The sequence below is a fragment of the Vombatus ursinus genome, unplaced genomic scaffold (genome assembly GCF_900497805.2).
Source record: "Vombatus ursinus unplaced genomic scaffold, bare-nosed wombat genome assembly UNPS02007284.1, whole genome shotgun sequence".
In the NCBI taxonomy this organism is placed as follows: Eukaryota; Metazoa; Chordata; class Mammalia; order Diprotodontia; family Vombatidae; genus Vombatus; species Vombatus ursinus.
This window is the reverse complement of record NW_020947062.1, coordinates 11,262,406-11,272,677: the sequence shown is the minus strand read 5'-3', so window position 1 is coordinate 11,272,677 and position 10,272 is coordinate 11,262,406. Positions and strand designations below refer to the sequence as shown.

The following is a 10,272-nucleotide window of genomic DNA, read 5'->3' as shown; positions in this document are numbered from 1 at the left end:
TTCCTGTAGAAGGTAGCATTTTAGCAGGGATATGAAGGAAAGTAGGAGAGCCAGGAGGCAAATTAGGAAGGAGAGCATTCCAGGCATGGGGGACAGCTAGACAAAATGCCCAGAGTTGAGAGATGAACGTTTTATTCCAGAAGCAGCAAGGAGGCCAGTAATACTGGCTCACAGAGTACGTGGTAATGGGGAGGGTGTAAGGTGTAAAAACCCTGGAAAGGTTGGGGGTGGTGTGAGAAAAAGGCAAATTATGAAGGACTTTGAAGGCCAGAAGATTTTATATTTAATCCTGGAGGTTATGTGGAGTTATATCCATTCAGTTACCAAGTCTTTATCAGTTCTATCCCTGAAATAGCTCTTCATATCTGTACCCTCTTCTTCTATTTGTACCCCAGTAAAGGTCTTCCTTACCACCCACCTGGACTATTGAAAGAGCCATTCTCCTTGCCATCCTTTACAAGTGCCAGAATAATTTTCCTTGTCCATAAATCTGGTAATTGTTTCTCTTTTTGAAAAAAGAGTACTACTTGCTTGGCATTCAAGACCCTTCACAGTCTGGAGCCATCCTCCCTTTCCAGTCTTATCTTTTTTTTATTTTTTTTTAGGCAATTGGGGTTAAGTGACTTGCCCAGGGTCACACAGCTAGTGTCAAGTGTTTGGTCTGAGGCCGGATTTGAACTCAGGTCCTCCTGACTTCAGGGCCGGTGCTCTATCCACTGTGCCACCTAGCTGCCCCTAGTCTTATCTTCTTTCACTTCTCTCTGCCCCAGGTATGCTCCAGACAAATAAGTCAGACTTTCAGCCTCCTTGTTCTCTGCCCCCCCACCCCCACAACATAGAGCACTATAATTTCCTGGAACTGAGCTATTCTCTGTGCCTGGAATGTTTTGCCCACCTTTACCTTTAAAGACCAACTTAAATGTTACCTCCTCCAAGAGGGTTTCTCTTATGCGCCCCTGTACATACCTCTTAACAGCTCATATGGCATTCTGTCTTGTACTTTTCTATTGCACCTATCATGTAACATTCCTTATTAGTTATGTTTTTGTCTCATTCCTCTAGTAGACTATAAATTCCATGAGGACAAGAGACTAAGTGGCCTCACATCTTTATGTCACCACCCCCCAGCACACCTGCACATAGTAGGTACTCATTAAAGTCTGCTAAATTGAATTGCTTGTGCATCACTCCCTGCTGCCTTTTCAATCCCAAGTGAGATTGAATAGGGTATTTCGGAACCACTTCCATGCAGGCTCCATGGGACCTAAAAGAGGCCAGCCAGGCAGGTGCCTTGCTAAGAGGCTGCTCTTATCTTGATCTGACCACTGTCTTCTATTTCTTAAATTCCTTTAATCTTCCCAAAGTGCGAGGCTAGTGGATTTTCCTAAACCCATTAGAGCAGCACCTTTGCTATTAGCTTTCACAATCACACTCCCCTTCCAGCCGTTCTCTTCCTCAGTAAGTAAAGACCTTGAGATGAAGCCAAAACCAAGGCAGCCCTGGGCCTAGAGTCTGACTAGAACTTGAAATGCCATTTTGCTCATACAGCAAACAAGTGTTGATGTTTACAGACCATTGATGGGAATGGGAACCCACTTGCTTACTATGAACCCCCCCACACTACTCTTGATAGGATCTGCCTTTATGCAGAATTTTTCACCTCAATTTAAGGAAGCTTATGATTTTTCCTACAGTAGACTTTGTGACAGAGTAAGGAGGCTAGTGTAACAGAACAAATTCTTTGCAGTGATTCCCCAGGAGCTATTTATTCATGTGGGTTTTCATTAGGTGCCATCAACTCAGTTGCTCTACATCTACCAAGAAGCGTTAAGTGCCAATTTCGTGTATCGTGTTACTCTTTGACACGAGCCATGATATTACGTAAAAAACACTAAATTTGTAGTAATGGAACCTGGGTGGTCTGGCTAACACCAGAGGCAGCATTTGCCACCTGCAGAATGAAGAATTTTGTCTTGGGGGAAATGGGGTGCCCCTGAAGGATTTTGAGTAGGGAAGTGATAAAATTAAAACTTACTTCGTTTCATTTTTTAGAAATAATTCTAGAAATAATAATTTAAAGTATATGGAGAATTTCCCTCACAACAACACTATGAGGAAGGCAGTACTGTATAAGCATTATTATCTTCATTGTACTCAGGGGTTCAGAGAGGTAAAGGGATTTGCCTGGGGTCACAGGGCTAATGGGCATCAGGGTTAGGATTTAAACTCAGGTCTTCTGACAGAGCTTACTTTAAGAGGATCAGTCTGACAGAATGTGAAGCATAGATAGGAGAAAAGAGAGAAAAGAAGTGGAAATGCTTCTTAGAAAGCTATTATAACAGGGCAGGTAATCAAGTACCTGATGGAGGGCAGCAAGTAGCTGAAGGAATAGAGAGAAGGGGAAGGATTTGAGAAACACTGTGAAGAATTAAGTGACTACTTGAATCCTGAATGGGGTGAAAAGAAGAGTCAGCCATAACTCAGATTTCAAGCCTGTTTGACTGGGGTGGATAGTGGTACCATCAACACAAATAAGCAAGTCAGAAGGAGGAGACGTTTTAGGGGGAAGATGAGTTTAGCTGAGTACGTATTGAGTGTGCTGGCAGGATACACAGGTTTAGCAGCAACTGGAAATTCAGGACGGGAACTTAGGTGAGAGTTTGAGACTTGGGAATCAACTAATTCATGATTTTATATCAGCTCTCAAGGGCTCAATTATCTCTGTGCAGATATGATTTCTAGATTTATACTGTTCTCAAGTATTAGTCTCTCTTCTGAGCTAGTCTTTTATCACCAGCTGCCTTTTAGGGCATCTTGAGCTGGATGTCTCATATGCAGCTCAAACTCAACAGGTCCATGCAGGAATTTATTATCTTATTTTCTAAATCCTAACCTCTTCTGAACTTCTGTTATTGTTGGTACTACCATTCTCTTGGTCACCCATGTTTGCAGCCTGGGTGTAATCCTTGATTCAGCTCTCACTCACTCCAAATATTTAATCTATTGTCAAATTTTGTTCTTTCTACCTTCATGATATGTCCCCTTCTTTCTACAGCCCTCTGCCTAGTTTAGACCCTCATCACCTCTCTGTAAAATCCTTATAATTGGTGTCCCTGACTCAAGTTTCTCCCCACTTTTATCCATCCTCCATTTAGCTGCCAAGGTGATTTCCCTAAAATATAGGTCATGTAAAACCATGTCACACTACCACTACCCTTCCCCCATTCAATAAACACCAGGGGCTCCTTATTACTTATGGGATCAATACAGTCATTTGTATGGCATTTAAAGCTCTTCCTAACCTAGCTCCTTTCTAATTTTCCAGTCTTTTTACACTTTACTCTCCTCCACACTCTATGAATCCAGGTATTTGCTGTTCCCTTTTCTAGTCTTGGTGCTTTCATATTGGCTGCCTTCCATGCCGAGAAAGAATACTTTTCTCCCTTGCTGCTTTGCCTTCCTGGCTTCCTTTGTGTCAGCTCAAATCCCACATTCTACAGGAAGCCTCCCATTCTGAGATTACCTCCCATCAACTCTGTATATATCTCAAATGTACCTATTTATAAGTTGTCGTTTCTCCTGTTAAAATTTGAACTCCTTACTTTTTTTCTTTTTATTGAGGCAATTGGGGTTAAGTGACTTGCCCAGGGTCACACAGCTAGTGAGTGTTACGTGTCTGGGGCCAGATTTGAACTCCCATCCTCCTGACTCTAGGGCCGGTGCTCTATTGCCTGAGCCACCTAGCTGCCCTTCTTACTTTTTTTTTTTTTTTTAAGAATAAACTCAGAGGAAATATTTTATTTAATTCTGGTGTTCCCCTTTGGGTATGAGATCATAGAGTATTCTACAGTAGGAGAAAATATAAACTCTTCTGTTCGGCACTTAAACCTGTGTACTCTGGTTCCAGCCTCTTTTTTCAAGCATATTTCCCACTACTTTTTATGCACTTGTGTCTCATCCCCAACTGGCCTATTTGCTGTTGCCAGTATGGGACATAAAAATTTCCTGCTTCTATACTTTATCCTCATGCTTGGAACGCTCATCCTCCTCACCTTTGTCTCTTGGAATCCCTAACTCTCTCTCTTAAAGGTTCAGCTCACATGCATCATCCTATATAGGTCTTCTCCAGTTGCTAGACTCTATCCTAATTCCTTTGTGAGTATTTCATATTTACTTATCTATATTCTTGTTGTTTGTATCTCTCCTTTTCCCCATAATAGAATGTAAGCTCAAAGGTAGATATTTGGTTTTGTCTCACTGTGTCCCTGTTGCTGAGTATACTGCCTTACACATGAGGCATTTAATAACTTCTTGAATTGAGTTATATTAAAAAAAAAAGGCCCAGGTTATGTAGCTGATGTTGAGCCACAGCCCACAGCAGGGCTAGGGAGCTAAGGGGTAAGGGATAGGGGCAACAGGAAATAGGTGAACAGTCCTGAGATGGGGGTGGTAGTGGTGGTGGCTGGAACCATGTCAGCCACAAGCCAAGCAGACCGAGGCACTGAGAGCAAGAAAATGAGTTTTCAGCTTTTTACCCTGACCTAGCTCTAGTCACTCAGCTTTGCAAGGACTATGAAAACAATGAAGACGTTAATAAACAACCGGACAAAATGGGCTACAATATTGGTATCTGACTGACTGAAGATTTCCTGGCTTGGTCAAATGTTGGCAGGTGCCATGCACTTTTTTTGGGAAAGTGACATCATTGCCAAGGCAGCATTTAAAACATACCTGGGCATCACCAGCTGCAGCCTAGCCAGTGACAAATTCTCTCAGATCTTGGAAAACAACTCCCTGGTCCATTTTGTGGAGCTTCCTGATAACCACTCCTTCCTCATTCATTCCAATCTTTTTTGTGGGGTGTTAAGGGGAGCCCTGGAGATGGTCCAGTTGGCAGTGGGTGTGAAGTTTATTCAAGACATTCTGAAAGGAGATGAGGTGACAGAAATCAGGATGAGGTTCATCAGGTGGATTGAGGACAATCTGCCAGCTAGAGAAAAATAACTTCTGGAGGCTGTGGAGATGACCAGCTAGGGCATTTGCTAATAATCCTCAACCCTCCCCTGGGGTTGTAAAGTCAAAGTGTCCCCACCTTAGAGAACTCAGTGACTTTTTTAAGATGTTACATATTCTTCTAATCTTGTTTCCATTTTCCTTGCTAATAAAAGATTTGATATAAAAAAAACCAAACCTGTTTTTACTTTTTTTTTTTTTTTGGTATCTCATGATTACTACAGTGCCTGACACATAAGTGCATAATAAACTTAATTTGATCAAATTAATTCCACAGGCTCATCTTTAAAAATTTCACTATCTTTACATAGTAGTATATATCTTAGCCCTAGTGTATATATATCTCCATATAGTTTATTTTGGGGGCCTTAATATAGTATATTTAATATGAGTACTTATTTTGCCCTAAAGCAGAAATGACAACATAAAGACATTCTAATTTAAGCCTCCAGTGGCCAGGAATGGTGGCAGGTGCCTGTACCCTCTACTACAAAAGGAGGCTGAGGCTGGTGAATCACTGAGCCTAGGAGCTGCTACAGTAGGCAGAACTGATTAGGTACTGTTTTTGCAATAAATACTGTTGTTTATTCTTCATCTTTGAAGAGGACCAATGACGTCAGGTGCTGATATCTTGACTTTGGAGTCAAGTTGGATTTAAGTGAAGCAGAGTTGCACAAAGTAGTCAACCTCACTTTCTCTTCTGAAGTCATCAAAGTCTAGTGCCAAAACAAAAGTCAAGAGGACTGGAAATGGCCTGGGATACAGTGGATGACCTTGTAGTCTTTAAAGTCTAACCAAGCTTTAAGCACTCCACAGTGCCTGCTTTAGCTGCCTTCATGGCTATAGGAACAAATTGTCTCATGAGGGTGGGTGGGTGGGGAGAAGGGTGTTTTCACATGCTTGGGGTAGATATCCCCCTAACTCACTGATGAGTTTGAGGTTTGTCAGCTACCCACAATCTGGTTTAGTGTGTTGCTGAGACAGTTTACTGGGGTGTGGCTGTTGTGCATGCTACAGTTTCTTAGAGCCACAGGTGAAAGTTAGGTGACTGGTTGGACACCAAAGATGGATGAGCAACCCCGAAAATGGCTTGGCAAGCCCTCATACCAGAGGTGCTAGTGCTCCCTGAATACCCCATATACCCCAATACTATGTACTGTACTAGGATAGTGAGTTCCTTAGAGTAAAAGGCTGCCAGGTTGCCTAAACAAAGGTAAATCAGAAACAGAGTTGGTTAAAGCTCCCCTGTCAATCAGCGATCTCTTAGTGGCCACTGTGCTACCAGCCTAGGTGAGATGGGGAGACGGAGTCTCAAAAAATTAAAAAGAAAAGAAAAAGAAACAAAATCCTTCAATGCTGGAACAAAGGTCAAAAGGGATTATCTCTAGCTATGCGTGGGTCACTCTAGCGGCATCTTAGAGTAATTAAAGGAGTGCTGGATTTGGAGTTAGAAGACCTGGGTTGAGTCTTGGCTTGGCTATTCACTAGCTATGTAACTCTGGAAAGCCACAGTCTCTGAACCAATTTCCTTATCTGTAAAATCACTGGGGTTGGACTTAATGATCTTGGAGGTCCTTTTAGCTCTAAGACCCTCTCAGGCACAAGAAAAAAAGGCAGCAACACTACCAAGTATCTTTCAGGAGGGTTTGAGGCTCAGAAAGGCATCAGGCTACTGCTTTTGCACCAGAGAACAGTTTTTTAAGGGGCACAGCCTGCCAGCCTGGGAATCATGCTGCTTCTGATTAGTTGATAGATGTATTACATATTTTTATCAAGCTACAGATATTCCAACTGTCATACAGGGGCCACTGAATTACTTTCTCCACAATGAACTAAACTTTACCCACATTGCACAGCTTTTCTAATCTTAGAATTGCAAATAGTGTAAATAAATTGAGGCAATAAAGAAAACAAAAAGATAGAATACAGAAGCAGGAGGAGTGCTAAAAGGAAAGGAAGAGAGATAGGAAAGGCCAGTACTGGTTTCTTTAAAAAAAAATGCAATACTCTTCATTTGTATAGCATTTAACAGTTTACAAAAGCTTTCACATTTATCATATTTGATTATGAGTAAGTGTGCAAGACAAGGATGATTATCTCCTTTTAGAGATGTTGGAGAAATAACATGCCCAAAGTCAGACAATGATCTACTCACTCCTAGTCATCTGTTACTGTTGTTTGTTTTCAGTCATGGTCTGACTCTTTGTGACTCCATTTAGGGTTTTATTGGCAAAGATACTGGAGTGTTTTGCTATTTCCTTCTCCAGCACATTTTACAGATGAGGAAACTGAGGCAAATAGGATTAAATGACTTGCCCTGGAGTCACAGTTAGTGTCTGAGGTGTCCAGTCTACTTTTACTATATTACACTGCCTCAAATTTAGTAATTTTTTTAAAAAGTAAATTCAATTAACATCTACTAAGCACCCACTTTGTATACAACCTACACTAGGCACTGAGAGAGATACAAATGGTCTTGGTAGGAGTTTTCTGTTTAGTAGGGGAATAACACATTCACATAACTATAGTACATAATGTAGGATAAGTTAGATGCTAAACAAAGCTTATTATCACTTTTGTGGGAGGGGAGAGTGGGTGTGGTCATGGAAAGCAACAAACAATTCTGGCACCTGGGGCAGGCTGCACAAAATATGCCCTGGGCAAGAGGTGGGGGGTCACAGTAGCTCCCCAAAGGGCTAAGAAGTGGCTGTTAGAGAATTTACTATGGAGGAGGAGAAGGAAACACATCTACTGGGTTGAAGCCACCCTGGGGGAAGAAGCACCAACTGGTAGATTACTATTTTATTTTTCTTGCTAACTAGGTGCCAGTTGTTTTAACTCTCCTAAAAGACAGCTATTTGTTTAAATGCTGTCAATTGCAGCACCTAAGGGAAAAGCTCTGACCACACAGCCCTAGTTACAGCTCTGGCTTCAGGGGTAAAATCTGAGTCAGTTTTTAAATGAAGGGTAGGAATTCAATATGAGAGGTACACATTCCAAACACTGGTAATGGAGGTGACAAAGAAACAGGTGGGCTAGTACTTCAAGTCTTCTAGAGGGCAAGGAATGTTTATGTGGAGTTGTTGTTTGTCCTTGGTTCTTGAAAGGGATCAATGACATCAAAGGGTGATGTCTTGACTTGCAAGTGAATTGGATTTAAGTGAGGCAGGGCTGTGCAAGGTCATCCGCCCCACTCTCTACTCCAGTAACTGGAGTCCAATGGCAAGACACTGATCAGGATGACTGGCAATGGTCCCCAATGCAGTAAGAGACCTTGACCTTTTTAAGTTAAGGTCTTTCTCTGGTCTCAATTTGTTTGAGGCAACACCCATTCTGTAGTTAAAGTCTAGGTAGAACAGGTAGAAAGGAGTACCATGAGTTGAGGCTTAGAAAAGTAGGGTGGTGACAAATTTTAGAGAACCTTGAATGGGAGCAGAAGATTTTGAACTTTATTTTGTAGAAATAAGCCATTGGCATTTATTGAACAGATGAGTGACACAATAAATCTATGCATAATGAATATGGTTGTATGAAGGGTGAATTGGAGGGGAGTGGAAACAGGAGTTCCTGAAATAGTCTATGTAGGTGGTAATAAGGGTTTACATTAGAGTGTTCAGTGGGAATAGAGAAGAGGGGGTAGATGTTAGGTAGTGTAGTTGATGAAACATTAGAACTGGAGTCAGGAAGAACCAAGTTCAGAACTAGTCTCAGACACATAATAGCCCTGTGACCCTTGGCAAATCATTTAACTTTTGTCAGTCTGTTTCCCCATCAGTAAAAGGAGGATAACAATAGCACTTAATCTACAGAGTAGTTGTGAGGATAAGAGATAATATATGCAAAGCACTTGGCAAAGCTCTATATAAATGCTGTTATTTTTATTGTGTAGGTGGTATCTTTAGGTCTTTCAACATACATTTAAATGCTATGGTGTGTCTGTGCCAGGTGTTAGGGATGATTAAAGACATTCTCAGCTCTCAAGGAATTTATAATCGTATAGTTTGCAATGATTATTAGATTGTATGCCATCTGATACCGAACTTTACTTCCTTTTTGTAACACATGCTTTACAAATACCCTGGTTGGTAGTACTGTCACTAGGGCTGGTGGGGACCAGAATCACAGAATTCTAGAGTTAGGATCTCAGCGGTCATGGAGTCCAACTCACACTGGAAGTCCAAACACATATCTATGAAAATTTATCAGAGAGGTGGGTGAGCCAACCTATTTTAAGACTCCAACGTACTTCTGGACAGCTCTAATAACTAGGAAGGTTTTTTCCTAATATAAAGTCTAAATTTCCCCCTTTTCATCTTCTACCTGCTCTTCTTGGTTCTTTTCCTTTGAGACCAAATAATATATCTAACCCCTCTTCCGCATGACAGCCCTTCAAATACTTGACAGCCATGGACTCCTTTAGTCTTCTATTCTCCAAGCTAAATAGCCTTTGGTGTTTCAACTAATTCTTATATGACAAGAACTTAAGGCCTTACATCATTTCAGTTTATCAATGTCCTTAAAAATAATATTCCAAATGTGATCTCACCTTGGTGTAGAAGGATTACCTCTTCATTCTTGGAAGCTATGCCTCTCTCAACATAGCCCAAGACTGTTTAAGCTTTTGTGGATGTTGGATCACACTGCTGACTCTTACTGTAGTGTGCTGTCCACTAAAACCTCCAGATTATCTCATTATTGCTAGCTAACCATATCTTTTTCCATAGTGTACTTGTGAAATTTTTTTTGAACCTAAGCATACATTTATTCCAACTGAATTTCATCTTATTACATTCCATCTAATGTACCTGCTGACTCTTAGTCTACTACCTTACTTAGACTAGGGCCCATTTCTCCCCAGAATCAGCCCAATCAAAAACCATAACATCTCCTTGGTATTTCAGAAGGGTGAGTGACAAAACCACTTCCAAAAAGACCTTTTTCTTCTTGGAACTCAAGAGAATTTTATTTATCCTTGGTTCAGGCACTTACCATATATTACTTTCGTACTATTTACATACTTGTTACATTGTGCTTGTTAAACTGTGAGGTCAGTGATGGAAAGGACTTAGTCATATGCAAACTTTCCAGTGCTCTCTACACTGTAAGGAGCAAAACGTTTGTTGAATTAATTTGAATGCCTAGGAGAAAAATAAATTATATACACATATATGTATGTGTGCATATACAGATGTATGCATATGAACAGACAAGTGTATGTGTGCGTAGATGTAATTTGGACAGAATCATTGCTCCACCGTG

The 10,272-nt window shown here is 41.0% G+C and overlaps 1 pseudogene; it reads left to right on the top strand.

Moving 5' to 3' along the window:
* Nucleotides 1–4,440: 4,440 nt before the first annotated feature.
* LOC114033512 lies at nt 4,441–5,004 on the top strand (annotated as a pseudogene).
* The last annotated feature ends 5,268 nt before the right edge of the window (nt 5,005–10,272 follow it).